The sequence below is a fragment of the Ursus americanus genome, chromosome 27 (assembly GCF_024610735.1).
Source record: "Ursus americanus isolate L20-20 chromosome 27, mUrsAme1.1.p, whole genome shotgun sequence".
Classification (NCBI taxonomy): Eukaryota; Metazoa; Chordata; class Mammalia; order Carnivora; family Ursidae; genus Ursus; species Ursus americanus.
This window is the reverse complement of record NC_142153.1, coordinates 8,282,717-8,298,835: the sequence shown is the minus strand read 5'-3', so window position 1 is coordinate 8,298,835 and position 16,119 is coordinate 8,282,717. Positions and strand designations below refer to the sequence as shown.

Sequence of the window (16,119 nt, the reverse complement as noted above, 5' to 3'; positions counted from 1 at the left end):
GAGAGAACAGGGGAGGCCTGACTAGAGACCCCATCCTCCTGCCCCTCCCCGGTCCTCTGTTCATGGAAGGGCTTGCCCACTCAGCCCTGGAAGACGTGGAGAGCCTGCGGCACCTGATTCTGTGCGGCCTGCTGCTGGGTCGCCACCCCGAAGCGCAGCCCGCCGCGGAGCCCGAGGACGGCCTGACGCCTGCGCCTTCTCTCGGGAGCAGCAGCTGGCGCCCCGGGGACCCGGGCGCCCCAGGGCACGCCCCCCCCCCGGGGGGTGAAGGGCCAGAGCAGGAGGACGTGGCTCTCAGTTCCCTGGAACAGCTACCCCCATGGGCCAGGAATTCCGGGATCTGGGAGTCTCCCGAGCTGGACAGGAACCCAGAAGAAGAGGCTTTAAGCACCGAGGCGGCAGGAAGTTACAAAGTCTGAGAAAAGGGAACTGCTTTTATGTCAGCATGCCAGCCGGACCCCGGACTCCAGCACCGAGGGAGAGCCTCCCTGCCTGGCGGCTTCGGGGACCCAGTGGAGGTCACAGGCGCCCTCGCCACTCCCCGCCCAGCCTGGCCCTCAGGGACGTGGCAGCATCTTCCGCACCATGGAGCAGCTCATGGTCAAGCTCAACAGGTTCAAGGACATGGAGCTGGCCCACAAAGAGCTGCTCAGGTCCCTCGCGGGAGAGGCGTCAGGCGGCACCACACCCGTGGACAGTTTCCACACGGAGGTGGCTAGATGGACAGACGGCTCCCTGTCACCTCCGGCCAGGGAAGCCCTGGCATACGACTCCAGGGACGGCCACCAGCCAGGGCCCTGCTCGGAGGACGGCTCCGACGCCCCCCCGGAAGACAGCGTGGCGCCGGGGGCCTAGTCCCCAGGACTGTAACCGCCCACTCGTGCTTTTGGAACCGGCCCGAGGCAGGGGCACAGGGCAGTGGGAGCCCAGACCTCCTTCCCGCGGTGGAGGCCGTGGAGAACCACGGGTCTAGCTGAGACCCCCGGGGGCGCCCCGAATGTCGCTTGGTCTGCTCAGGTCCTGGTCAAGTGTCAGTGTCTCCCCCTCCCTCCAGCCGCCCCCCAAGGCCTCTCCTGAGCATGCTGACTGCATCTGAAAGGCCCCCCAGACACGCAGGTGAAAGGAGGAGTCTCTGTGTAAATGCACTTTCTTCCTCCCTCCCCTCTTGGCAGGACCCCGGGGCTGAGGTGGGCACCCAGCTTCTCCCCTCCTAGTCACTTCGGTTTCCTATAAATACCTATGTGCTGTATGTGAGTCTTGCTTTGTAAATAACTTTGACCTGTTTTGTTTCTGTTGCTTGGGGGCCGGAGGCAGGCCCAGAGGGACAGCTTGCATCTCCTAGTTAACAGGCCAGCTCCGGGGTTAGGGCCCCAGAGGGGAGCCAAACCTGAGCACCCGGGTCCCCGTGAGCAGGAGGGTGTCCCAGCCCACGTGGCTTGAGAGCCCAGTCTCTGTGGCCCGAGCAGAGAGCTTCTCCCCTCTCCTAGGACTTGTCCTCTTCAGGGAGTTCCTGACCCCACCTCTGTCCACCCTTCCCCACCCTCTCCCTAGAGAAAAACCAGTGTATCCGGTACGCCTAAAAACCAGGCCCAGGAGGTGGGGCAGGGGGTGTGAATGCTGGAGTCCCCGCATTAACCCAGGACCATCGCCAGGGGCCGTGGCAGCATCGGTCGCTCACCCCATGCCAGCCCCTCCCTGCGGACGATAGAATAGACACACTGTGCTAGGTGTGTATATATATATATATACATATAAAATATAGAGATGGAAATGACTGTTTTCCTGTTAAAATAATCTATACTCTTATTTTCTTTCTTTCATGGTTAAGATTTTTTTTTAAAGAAAAGTTAAATATTCTTCAAAAAAAAAAAGTTCTTTGTAGATCTTGGATACCAGTCTTTTATCTGTAGTATCATTTGAAAATATATTCTCCCATTCCGTGGGATGCCTCTTAGTTTTTTTGACTATTTCCTTGGCTGTGCAGAAGCTTTTTATCTTGATGAAGTCCCACAAGTACATTTTATCTTTTGTTTCTCTTGCCTTTGGAGATGTGTCATGAAAAAGGTTGCTGTGGCTGATATCATAGAAGTTGCTGCCTATACTCTCGTCTAGGATTTTGGTGGATTCCTGTCTCACATTGAGGTCTTTCATCCATTTAGAGTTTATCTTTCTGTATGGTGTGAGAGAGTGGTCAAGATTCATTCTTTTGCATGTAGCTGGCCATTTTTCCCAGCACCATTTATTGAAGAGACTGTCTTTTTTCCACTGGATGTTTTCCTGCTTTATCAAAGATTAGTTGCCCAAAGAGCCGAGGGTCCATTTCTGGGCTCTCTATTCTGTTCCATTGGTCTATGTGTCTGTTTTTGTGCCAGTACCATGCTGTCTTGGTGATCACAGCTTTGTAGTACAGCTTGAAATCCGGCATTGTGATGCCCCCAGCTTTGTTTTTCCTTTTCAACAGTTCCTTGGCGATTTGGGGCCTTTTCTGGTTCCATACAAATTTAAGGGCTATTTTTTCCAGTTCTTTGAAAAATGTCATTGGTATTTGGATCGGGCTAGCATTGAAAGTGTAGATTGCTATGGGTAGCATGGCATTTTAACTATGTTTATTCTTCCGATCCATGAGCATGGAATATTTTTCCATCTTTTTGTGTCTTCTTCAAATGTCTTTCAAGAGTGATTTGTAGTTTCTAGAATATAGATCCTTTATGTCTCTGGTTAAGTTAATTCCAAGGTAACGTATGATTTTTGGTGCTATTGTAAATGGGATGGATTCCCTAATTTCTCTTTCTTCAGTCTCATTATTCATGTATAGAAATGCAACTGATTTCTGAGCATTGATTTTGTATCCCACCACATTACTGAATTGCTCTATAACTTCTAGTAGTTTGGGAGTGGCTTCTTTTGGGTTTTCCTTATAGAGTATCATGTCATCTGCGAAGACAGTCAGTTTGACTTCTTTTTTGCTGATTTGGATAGCTTTTATCCCTTTTTGTTGTCTGATTGCTGTTGCAAGGACTTCTAGTACTATGTTGAATAATAGTGGCGAGAGTGGGCATCTTGTCATGTTCCTGATCTTAAAGGAAAGGCTTTTAGCTTTTCCCCATTGAGAATAATATTTGCTGTAGGCTTTTCATAGATGGCTTTTATGAGCTTGAGAAATGTACCATCTATTCCTACACTCTGAAGGGTTTTAATCAGGAAAGGCTGCTGTATTTTGTCAAATGCTTTTCCTGCATCTATTGAGAGAATCATATGATTTTTGAATTTTTGTTTCTGGATAAAATCTAAGACACTGATAGATTTGTGAATGTTGAACCACCCTTGCATCCCAGGGATGAGTCCCACTTGGTCATGATGGATAATCCTTTTAATGTACTGTTGGATTCTATTAGCCAGGATCTTGTTGAGGATTTTGGCGTCCATATTCATTAGGGAAATCTGTCTGTAATTCTCCTTTTTGATGAGGTCTTTGACTGGTTTGGGGATCAAGGTAATATTGGCCTCATAGAATGAGTTTGGTAACTTTCCTTCTGTTTCTATTTTCTGAAATAGCTTTGGGAGAATAGGTATTATTTCTTCTCTGAATGTTTGGTAGAATTCCCCAGGAAAACCGTCCGGGCCTGGACTTTTGTTTTTTGGAAGGTTGTTTATCACTGACTCAATCTCTTCATAATTAATTGGCCTGTTTAAAAAAAGTCAATTTCTTCCTGTTTCAATCTTGGTAGTTTATAGGTTTCCAGGAAGTCCTCCATTTCGTCCAGATTGCTTAATTTATTGGCATAAAGCTGTTGATAAAAGTTTCTAATAATCCTTCCAATTTCATTGGTGTTGGTTGTGACCTCTCCCTTTTCATTCATAATTTTATTAATTTGGGTCCTTTCTCTATTTTTTTTGTATAAGTCTTGCCAGTGGTTTGTCAATTTTATTTATTCTTTCAAAGAACTAGCTTCTAGTTCTATTGATCTGCTCTACTGTACTCCTGGTTTCTAATTCATCGATTTCTGCTCTCATCTTGATCAACTGCTTTCTCGTGTGTGGATTAGGCCTGTCCCTCTGTTGCTGTTCTAGCTTCTTGAGGTGAGAATATAAAAACTGCATTTTAGGTTTTTGTATTCTTTTGAGTGAGGCTTGGATTGCTATGTGTTTTCCCCTTAGGACTGCCTTTGCAATATCCCATAGGTTTTGGACCATTGTGTTTTCATTCTCGTTGGTTTCCATGAATCGTTTAAATTGATTTTTGATTTCCTGGTTTATCGAATCATTCCTGAGCAGGATGGTTCTTAGTCTCCAAGTGTTTGAGTTTCTTCCACATTTTTCCTTGTGGTTGAGTTCCAATTTCAAAGCGTTGTGGTCTGAGAATATGCAGAGAATAATTTCAGTCTTTTGGTATCAGTTGAGACCTGTTTTGTGACCCAGAACATGGACTATTCTTGAGAATGTTCCATGGGCATTAGAATAGAATGAGTATTCTTTGGTTCTGGGGTGTAGTGTTCTATATATGTCTATGAGGTCCAACTCATCGAGTATGGTTTTCAAAGCTCTTGTTTGCCAATTTTCTGCTTAGGTGCTCTGTCTATTTCTGATAGTGGAGTGTTGAGGTCCCCTACTATTAACGTTATTTTATCTATACATCTCTTTATTCTGGTTAAGAGTTGGCTTGTGTATCTTGCTGCTCCCCTGTTGGGGCATATATATTTATAATTGTCATATCCACTTGTTGGATACATCCTTTAAGAATAATATAGTGCCTCTCTGTATCTCTAACTATAGTCTTTAGTTTAAAATCCAAACTGTCTGATATGAGAATTGCTACCCCAGCTTTCTTTTGAGGTCCATTTGTGTGAAAGATGTTTTTCCATCCCTTTACTTTCAGTCTGGATGTATCTTTAGGTTCAAAATGAGTCTTTTGTAGACAGGACATGGATGGGTCGTGTCTTTTTATCCAATCTGCAACCCTGTAGCATTTATGGGAGCATTTAGGCCATTTATATGGAGACTGATTATTGAGAGATGATTTTAATGATGCCATGTTGCCTGTAAAGTCTTTGTTTCTATAGATTGTGACTTTCTGTTCTGTATCACTCTTGGGGTTTTTTACTTTTATAGAACCCCCCCTTAATATCTCCTGTCGGGCTGGTTTCATCGTTATGAAATTGGTCAATGACTGGCGATTCTGGAAGGTCTTTATTTCTCCATCAATTCTGAATGACAGCCTTGCTGGATAAAGGATCCTTGGCTGCATGTTTTTCTCTGAAAGAGCTTTAAAAATGTCCCCCCAACCCTTTCTCTCATTTCAGGTCTGTGTAGACAGGTCTGACGTAATTCTGTTTACCTTTGCCTTGGTACGTGAGAAATTTCTTTACTCTGGCTGCTTTCAATACTGTATCCTTGGATCTAATATTTGTGAATTGCCCTATGACGTAATGTGGCGTAGGTTTGTTGTGGTTGAGCTTGGGAGGGGTCCTCTCTGCCTCTTAGACATGAATGTTTGTTTCCCTTGCTAGATTAGGGAAGTTTTCAGCTACAAATGTTCAAATATCTCTTCTAGACCTCTGTTTTTGTCCACCCCCTCGGGGATGCCGATGATTCTGACATTGGATCGTTTCATTGAGTCAGTAATCTCCCATAACCTACATTCGTGGGTGTGGATTTTTTTATGTTCAGCTTCTATTTTCGTTTTTTCTTCTACTAACCCATCCTCCAATTCGCTAATACGTTCCTCTGCCTCGGTGACCCTGGCCGTCAGAGCCTCTAGTTTTGACTGCATTTGGCTCATAGAATTTTTAATTTCTGCAAGATTCGCTCTCATTTCCACCCTTAGAGATTCTATATTCTCATTAACATTTTCGTTAATTCTTTTGTCAAGTCTACACATCATCTTGACCATTGTTACTCTGAATTCCATTTCTGATAATTTGGTTACATCCATATCCATTAGTTCTGTGGCAGAGGCCACAGACTCATTGTCTTTTCTTTGCTGGGGGGGGACTTCTCCTTCTCATCATTCTGATGAGGAGAGGTTGCGGGGTTGTCCAGAGCCCAAATTATTGACGGGGACCCAGGCCGTGAGCCCTTGTTTTATAGGGATCTTAGGGATGTGGGCTTCTTCCTTAAAGATTTTATTTATTTATGTGGCAGAGAGACAGCCAGCAAGAGAGGGAACATAAGCAGGGGAGTGGGAGAGGAAGAAGCAGGCTCCCAGTGGAGGAGCCCGATGAGGGACTCCTTTCCGGAACGCTGGGATCACGCCCTGAGCCGAAGACAGGCGCTCAATTACTATGCCACCCAGGTGCCCCAGGATGTGGGCTTCTTGATTTTTCAGCCTGCCTTCTGGGGGAGGGGCCTGCCACGCCGATACTCAGGCAACCCTGTTTGGGTAGAGTCTCCGTGTCCCCTGCGAGGGGGGATGGGGATGGTCACACTGTGAGCTGGTATTTCCAGGCTTTTGTTCTCTGGCGGCTTTCCCTGGCGGTTTGCTGTGCCTCTTCTGAGTCAGAGCAGCAGCGGCCGAATCCCAGCCTCTGTCTCAGAACAGAGGGATTGCGGCCCGTTCTCCACTGATGTTCTGGCCACTTTAACTCCGTTACTGTTGGTGCTGCTCAACCCTGCAGCATCCAGGATGTGTGCCCCACACCCGGCGTCCCAGCCCTCGCTTCCAGGGCCGGCGCGTCTCTGTCCTTTGTGTTTCTAATGCCGCCAGCCACCGGCCGCCCCCGCGCGCTCCCGGAGCTCCCGGCCTCAGTCTGTTTCCAGTGAGCACACCGGAGTTTGGAGTTCCGGAGTTCCGTGAGAAATCTGCTCTCTTCACGGGTGCCGGTCCACGAGTCCGCCTGCTCCCCTATGCAGGTGGCTACTGCTTCCCATGGCCCGAACGCGGCGGCTCCCTCCCCCTTCCGTTTATCTTCCGATATCTGTGTGCGGTTTCATGGCTCCCCGCTTCGTACCTCAATACTCAGCGCTGGAGATGTTCATTTGTAGAGATCCAGATGTATCTTCCTGCATCTCAGGCTGATTCTGTGGATGTTCAGGCTGGTCTGGTACCTATCCAGCTCGACTCAGGGGACTGGCTGAAAAAGGGGTTCCCCTACTCCTCCGCCATCTTAACTCTATTCGCCTTCAAGTTCTTGAAACAAAAGCCACATTACTATTAACGAAAGGAACAGATCGTCAGAGGAGATAATTCAATATAAAAGGAAGAACCGCTTTTCATTCCATATTGCACCTTGAGAGGCAAACTAACTTCTCAATTAAAAATTAGAATATTTTTAGATGAATAGAACCTCTGAGATTCTTCATATTAGTCATTCAACTTTATTTATAATGAAACTATGACAGCAATCTATTTTCCCCAAAAGCTTGACATGTTACCTTGTCAAGTAAGAATAAAGTTCTATCTAGTCATGTGAAATGACCTATAACTTTAATGACTGTGTTTCTCAGTTTGAACTGAGAACTTGATATATACACTTAATAAAAAATGTAGACTAAAAGTCAAACGTTCTAAACTACGTTTCTATTTGTAAAATACGGTCATCTCTTCAGGTGTTAGTACCAGGGAAAAAGAGTTTAGGTAATAAATAATTTTCTCGTAAATCAGATTATTTTGCTGGAAGGAACATATAAATTGGAATATACTGTTAATTATAGTGTGCTGCTAGTTTAAATTTAACACATGATGAAAAATTAGGCACAAATAGGCCACAAAAATTCAAAAGACAAATTTAAAATAAAAATACTCCAACAAACAAATCGCAAGATATCTGTTAAGCCCAGCCAACCTATTGGAGGAAAAAGGAAAGAATTCCTTTCCCCCAGGCCTATTTTTACCCTAGAGCATGTAATTAGGCATTGGCAGTAAGAAGTCACAGCAGCTGGCTAGAGACTCCTCAAGGGAGAGAAACAGAGGTTTCTGGTAAAGAAACAAAGCAAGATATTGCTGTAAAATAAATAATATCGTTTCCACAATGTATCAAAACATTTTCTTTGATTGGCAGTACTGTTGAAAGAATACCATCCCAAATCCTACTCAAAACCACTTTATTGTTTTTGTCGTTCTTTTTTTTTTACTAGCCTGTTTTTAATTCCCTTTACGATATGAGAAATATCTTACAGATATTAAGATGAGCTTATCTTAAATGTATAGATTGAATTTTTTTTCCTTTTTTTTGAAATTTCACTTTATTTTTTATTATAATAATATTTTTTTATTATGTTAGTCACCATACAGTTCTACGCAACTAATGAATCATGGAACTTCACATGGAAAACCAGGGATGTACTGTATAAATTTTTTTTCCTATGCATGAATCAATGAAACTACTACACTTACCAAATTACAAAGCATTTACCTTACAAAAATTTCCTTTGGGCCCCTTTGCAGTAAATATTCACTATCAGAGCTAATAACTTCTCATTTCTATCCGTAAATATCAGTTTTGTCTATTTTTAAACTTCATTTTAATAAAATCTCACTATATGTACTCTTTTGTTTTGAATGTCTTCTGACTAATACAGTGTTTTAGAGATGTATCTATACTGTTCCTTATACTAGTTTAAAAAATGTTTTTAAATTTTATTACTGAGTTGTATTCCACTGTGAATATACTCTAAACGTGTCTAGGTGTCTCCTTCTCAGATGACGTAAACTAATAAGTGGTACTGGGAGTGATCTGAGAAAGCAGGTGATAAATGGGGATTGTGGTTGGTTTACTCACTACCTGGTGTGGGAACAGGACTCCATTACAAGTGGTAGATGGGACACAGACAAGTGCTGCCATGATATAAGTGCCTGGTTGCTTAAGACTTCAGTGGCTGTGCGGTGCCTGGCTGGCTCAGTCAGTGGAGCATGCAGCTCTTGAACTCTTGATCTCAGGATCATGAGTTCAAGCCCCATGTTGGGAGTGGAACCTACTTAAAAACAAAAACAAACAGATAAAAACCCTAAAGATTTCAGTGGTGGTGACCTGGGGAAACATCTTGTGGAAAAGCAATGCTATTGCCAGTGAATGATCCAGTCATTTGGAATTTAAGGGGAGAAAAATTCCTACGAATAGTAGAGTTATTTGCTTATTGCTAAGTTGTATTGGTGCCTTGGAATAAGAAATGGAAGACCATAACAAGCAGTTATAGTTTAAGTATAGGGACCTAAGGAACTCTTTTGTGGTTTACAAAGACGTCCTTATCTCCTGTAGTAGAAGTACCATAAACAGGAATAACTGAAGATCTCACAGGGTTACACAGCTCCAACAACATATAAACACTCAGGGAAGGTGTGTGTGTTATGTATGGTAAGGTCAAGGCACTGGAAGGAAAAATCTAGGACCCTAAAATCTGGGATGGGTACCTCTGGGTAAATGCCCCTGAATACTTTGGCTCTGTAAACTCCTTGATTGCAATAAGAGGTAGAACTTCCTCCTGCTCAAGGAAGATTCAGAGTCTTTTCTCCTGTAAGGCAGTAGATGGACTCTTTAGGCCTGGCCTAAGTTCCTCTCCAGTGAGATAACTAAAGTCCCAGCAGGATCCTTAGGACACACTGGGCCTGATAAAAGAGGAAAGTTACTGACACAAAGCAATTTCAAGAATGAGCTTTCAGGTACCAGCAGAAGCCAGGGGACTATTATTGAAAGGGAGTATTGAAGTCTCCTTCATACATTATTCTCTTGACCTCAGTGAGCATCTTTATATTTGTTTTAATTCTCTGTCAGGTAAATCATATAAGTTCGTTTTATTAGGGTCGTTTTCTGTAGATTTATCTTGTTCCCTTTTTTTTGGCTTGGTTCTCCATTTTCTTCAGTTTTCTGTGTTGGTGTTTCTGCATTTGACAATGCAGGCACCTCTCCCAGTCTTCACAGATTGGTCTTATACAGGAAGAGATCACCACCAATAAGCCTGGCCAGGGGTTCTTGGCGGGGGGTGTGGGGGGGGGTCCTGCAAATTTTTCCCTCCCCAGGAAGAATCAGGTAGCTTCTTGGCATGGTTTTTGTTTTCTTGCTCTGTGCTGAGCTTGGGGTAGGGTGTAGGGGAAGCTCTGGCTTCTGTCAGACCAAGCTGTATCTCCTTTCTCTCCCAGCTGCTTAGACTATGCAAGAACCATCAGAGCTTCAGTATTGGTGAGAGAGAAGTTAGTTCTTTGGGAAGCTCCAGAGAAGTTAGGGTGTTGTATGCATGGATCAACTCTTATACTCCCCAAGGAGAAGGTGAGAGCTGGGATTTTTTAATGTACCCACTCTGTGCTGAGCAGTGAGGAAGCTCAGTGGTATCTACTACCCCAAGCTATTGCCTCTGTTCTCCCTCAGACAGCTAGAAGTTACCAAACATGTCAGAACTCCAAGACTGACAAGGCAGAATCTAGTCATCAGGAAGCCCATTCTGAAAAGCTAGGACACTGGACGTGTGAAGAAGCTCCTATCCTCCCCTTGGGGAAACTGGGAGCTAGGGCATCTCTTCCTGTTCATATGACATTGTGACAGGGACAGGATCTCTGGCGAAAGGGTGTCCTGAATCTCCTTAATGCTTCAGTGAGCCTGCTTTTGCATTCTCCTAGGGTGCAGGAGACTTTCAATTAGATTTTTCTCAAAAGGAATTTTTCCATGAATTCTTAATGAATTGGTGTATTTGTGTGGGTAAGGGGGGATTTCCTACTCTGCCATGTTGCTGATGTGGCTCCTAGCATTAAGTATTCATGCATGCTGCCATGTGGGTGAATCTGGAAAACATTAGGCTAAAGGAGAGAAGCCAGTCACAAAAGACCACATCATTGTTCCCCTCCCCCCACACCTAGGTAACCATTAATCTACTTTGTTCCTCTAAAGATTTGCTTATTGTGGACACTTTATACAAATGGACTCATGCAATATGTGGTCTTTTGTGCCTCCTTTCTTGTCCATTGCCTAATTTTTCAAGAGTCATGCATGTTATAGCATCTGTCAGTACTTGATTCTTTTTATTGCCAAATAATATTCCATTGTATAGATACACTGCCTTTGGTTTATCCATTCATTAATTGATGAATGCTGGGTTTTTGACGTTTTTTTTTTTAATTTTGTGAATAAAGCTGCTGTAACCATTCATGTTCAGTCTTTTGTGTGGGCATGTGTTTTCTTTCTTTTTTTTTCTTTTTTTTTTTTTTAAAGATTTTATTTATTTATTTGACAGAGATAGAGACAGCCAGCGAGAGAGGGAACACAAGCAGGGGGAGTGGGAGAGGAAGAAGCAGGCTCATAGCAGAGGAGCCTGACGTGGGGCTCGATCCCATAACGCTGGGATCACGCCCTGAGCCGAAGGCAGACGCTTAACCGCTGTGCCACCCAGGCGCCCCGGGCATGTGTTTTCTTTCTGTTGCATATATATTTGGAGTGAAATTTCTAGGTTACATGGTAACTGTATGTTTAACATTTTGAGGAACTGCTAGAATTTTCTCCAAAATGGTTGCACCATTTTACATTCCACCAGCAATGTATGAGGGTTTCAACTGCTCTGTGTTCTTGTCTTTTTTGATTATAGCCATCCTAGTGGATATGAAGTGGTATCTTACTATGATTTTCATTTGTATAGCCCTAGTGACTAATGATGTTGAGCATCTTTTCGTGTCTTTATTGCCCATTTATATATCTTCTTTGGAGCCTTTTTTACTTAGCTCCTTTGCCCATTTTTTTTAAACTGAGTTATTTGTCTTTTAATTCTAGAATTGTGTTCTTTATGTATTCTGGACCGGTGTGTCTTATCAGATTCATGACTTATAAGTATTTTTTCTCCCATTTCATGCATTGTCTTTGTACTTTCTCTTGAGTGTCATATTTGCTGGGATGTTTTTATTTGTTTGTCTTCTGATTTTTGATTGTGAGTTTTTTTGTAAAACCTTTCTGTGAGAGTTCAGTGTAGCCTAGTTTCAAGGAACATTTTTTTTCACTGAGTATTTGTTTAATTTTGCCGAATGCCTGAGCCTACACCCTTAAGTAGCAAGTTAAAAGAAAATTCTCACACTGATGTGTGGAAACATACAAAGAATATGATGATAAGCCCAACTTTTCTGAAGGACCCATTTATTTTCATCTACATCCAGAAACAAGTTTGGTTAACATCTTTTTCTTGCTGTCTGCTTCTTCTAGCCAGGCTTTCTTCTAATATTCTCTCTCTCTTTCTCTTTCTCTCTTTTTTCCCCAGAAAATATGTGCACACAGCACGTTCTCCAGTCAATTTCTATTCTGGTTAGGGCCCAAAGGCCAATCCACACTACTCTCCCAAATTTATAGGATCTCTAGGCAATAGTATTTTGTCGGTGTTCTCAGAGTGGGCAATGGTCCAGTGCTGGCTTACCCTCCTGGAATGGAGCTGAAGCTTCATACAGGGCCTCAGATGTGATTTGTTTACTTTCTCTTAAAATCTGTAATTGATTTTAAAGATTATTTTAGATGATTCTAGCAGTTTTATGTGCTTGGTTAGCAGAGTGGTTTAGGACTTTGAGTGTACTATACTGACAGACACAAAAATCTTATGTAATATTTTATCAGCTGGAGTGTAATCCCATCCCCCACTGGATGCATATTTTACCTTATAAATGGTTATCATTTATTTAAATAGGATGTGCTTTATTGTAAGACTGACATTTTATATTTACTGTGTAAAGATACAGTTGAATATTCTGAACTTGCTTTATTTTCTTCCATTTGCCTAAAATTTTTAATTTCTTCCACATTCCTTTTCTTTAATAACAAGGCTCTCATCCATATAATTCAATTACTAAAACACATGAGCAATATATACCCTTATGTACTCTGATTTTTTAACAGATATCTCATAGTAGAAGTGCATGTATTTCTTAGTGGTAGGTCAAATTGAATAATATTCTGGTAGAATACAGTTATTTCATCTTTTCTTTCTTCATTCAATAAATATGTATGAACTGCTGGGCACCAATAGGTATGCTAGATATTGGAGGTACATAGAATTTATAGCTAAAGACAAAGCTGATATTCACCTATAAGTGTGCAAATAATTATTGCCATATTTTATGCAAAGAATGGAAATTGCAGCATCTATAAGTGAGTAAAATAAAAAAATCTACACTGGCCAAGGAAATATAGGAAAGGGGTTCTAAAATATAATATTGAAGGTGGGTTCTGTACCGTAAGAGGAAGTTAGCTGGGTGAAAAAGTAATGGAAGATCATTCTAGGTGAAGGAAACAGCCTGGAAATAGTCCTCAATTAAGATGCCTGGTACTCTGGAGAATTTGAAAGGAAGTCTATAAACTGAAGGGGAAGAAATCAGAGAGGGAGACAAACCATGAGAGACTCTGGACTCCGGGAAACAAACTGAGGGTTTCAGAAGGGAGTGGAGGTGGGGGGATGGGGTATCTAGGTGATGGGTATTAAGGAGGGCACGTGTTGTGATGAGCACTGGGTGTTAGATGCAACTAATGAATCATTGAACTCTACATCAAAAACTAATGATGTACTATATGTTGGCTAACTGAACATAATAAAAAAATAAATGAAAGGCAAATATACGATAAAAAAAACTCAGTAGTCTTTAAAAAGAAAGTAAGTAAATATAAATCTGACATTATGAAAGAGTAGATTAGAGCAGAATTCAGAAGCAGGTTGGCTTTTGAAGGCCAGTTAAGGATATGAACCTTCGTCTCAATGCCAGAAAACAGTTTTAGGCAGGGAAGAAACATTGAGAATTGCATTTTAATCACATCACTCTGGATGCTTGTGGAGAATGTATTCAATGGAGGAAAGAACATACACAGTAGTTTAGAATCTATTAGAAAGCTATTGCCTAGAGGAGACAAGAAATGTTGGTGTCTTGAATTGGGAGAGAATACTTAAGATTACCATCAATGAGTATGGGATTCCCAATTTGGCATGCACTGCCCCCTCCTCAACATTCAGAACCAAATCAGATTTAGCTGATAATTAGAATAAGGATTATAAGCCTACCAGAGGCAAATTTAAGTGTAATTTTATGTAAAGCACTTGGAAAGAATAAATTACATAGTATGGTACCTAAAATCAAGAAATATCCTTCTACTTTTATTTATTGAGGTTTGAAATGCAACTGTGCAGCCTTATGATATTTCTTGGAGCATTTGGTTTCAAGGCTGCTTTTTGTACTTCTACTGAAACTGTCTTTGCATTGGTTCCTTCCCTCTGGTATCTCACATTCTCTCTGACATTTTATATTCACTCTGCTGTCAAATTTAATTATTTGTCTCATTGGATCAAGAGATTAGAATCATATCTTTCCCATTGTTCACATTATTTCACTCATCATTTATACTGGTACTTCATTTAAAGATAGTATGAATCTATGAATGTCATTACCAGTCCGCATCTATTAAAATCATCTCTGTTAGTATTCACCATATTTTTTAAATTGTTTTCTTCACCAGTAAATATACTGAATATCTGTGGAAAACTGCTTAGTGATTTCAAATATCTGTTTTCTGTAGGTCACTCATTCTCATTATGTGCTTTAGCAGTAGTAAACGTGAATTAAAATATGTTATGGTTTTCTGCACAATGGTTCTGCCCTGGTCACTCTAACATAAGAGTGAAAGCGTATATTATATATAATCAATTTAATTTCTGTTATCACAGTATTTGAAACTTATGTTAATTATATAATGCTCAGATCTAGAAGTTCTGTGTAGAGATAACATGTTGGAACCATAACTTGCTCATGGCCCCTTGCATTTTCTGATTTCTCAGGGTGTAGATAATAGGATTCAGTAAGGGTGTGATAACAGTGTAAAACACAGCAAGGACTTTATTGCCTGTGAAACTATTGAATGGCCAGGCATAGATAAAGATACAAGGTCCAAAGAACAGAGTGACCACAATGATGTGTGCAGACAGTGTGGACACAGCCTTGGAGAGCCCTCCAGATGGTCTTTGTTGTACAGTGATCAGGACGACAGTGTAGGAGACAAGCAGGAGGATGAAACAGGTGAATGAGAGCAGCCCACTGTCAGCAATGACGAAGAATTCCAGGGTGTATGTGTCCATACAAGCAAGCTTAATCACAAGGGGAAGGTCACAAAATATATTGTCTATGACATTGGGGCCACAGAAAGGCAAGTTTACTGTCAATACCATCTGGCTCATGGTGTGTACAAACCCAATTGTCCATGAAAGTATCAAAACCCACTCAGCAGCCTGTGGCTCAAGATTGTCCTGTAGTTCAGGGGTTTGCATATGGCTACATACCTGTCAAAGGCCATGGCTATCAAAAGAGTCATCTCAGCACCCCCAAAGAAGTGTATAAAGAACATCTGGGTCATGCAGCCCCAAATGGAGATGGTCTTGTGTTCGTTGAGTAAGTCTGTGATCATTTTGGGTGTGGTGACAGTGGAGAGACACATATCCAGAAAGGAGAGGTTTCCCAGGAGGAAGTACATGGGAGAATGAAGAGTGGAACTAAATGTCACTGTGACCATAATGAGAGTATTTCCCAACACAGTAGCACTGTAGGTTAAGGAGAATGTTACAAAGAAGAAAATCTGAAGTTCCCATTGTCCAGAAAATCCTAGTAAAATAAACTCCGTCACTACAGATCCATTTTTAAGGTCCATCTACTTGATTCAGAAAGGCTCCAGAAGTTCTTTTATACCAAGAGAAAACAAAAGTAAAGCCATAATTAGCACTGATGTTTTCCTATTTCTCTTTGATGAATAATAGTTGAACTTATGAAAATATATAATATTAAACATATCAGCATCACTGTCTATAATTTGAAATTATTTTGTAGGTCACATCACTTTGAAACAATATTATAGTTATGCAGCAATTAAAAAGCATTTGAAGGAGTGGAAATTTTATTTTCTATTGTTTTATTCTTTTAAATGACCCTCTTTTATCAATTGATCTTGATTGTTACTAATTTGCTCACTTGGAAAAATTAGATAAGTTGTTACATTAGTATTTATTTTGCCATTTATTATCACTATTTTCTGTCACCTCTTGAGATTATCTTGCAACAATATATAAGGAATAGAGAATTTGAAAAATGAGGAAATTGTATTGTCCTGTATCAGTGAAGTAACTTGTTAAGACCATTCCATATTTCTACAATAAATAAAGAAAATGTACACACACACACACACACACACACAC

At 41.6% G+C, this 16,119-nt stretch overlaps 1 pseudogene; it reads right to left on the bottom strand.

The window, feature by feature from the left end:
* Positions 1–14,640: 14,640 nt before the first annotated feature.
* LOC148107611 (olfactory receptor 4L1-like) lies at positions 14,641–15,578 on the bottom strand (annotated as a pseudogene).
* Positions 15,579–16,119: the final 541 nt, after the last annotated feature.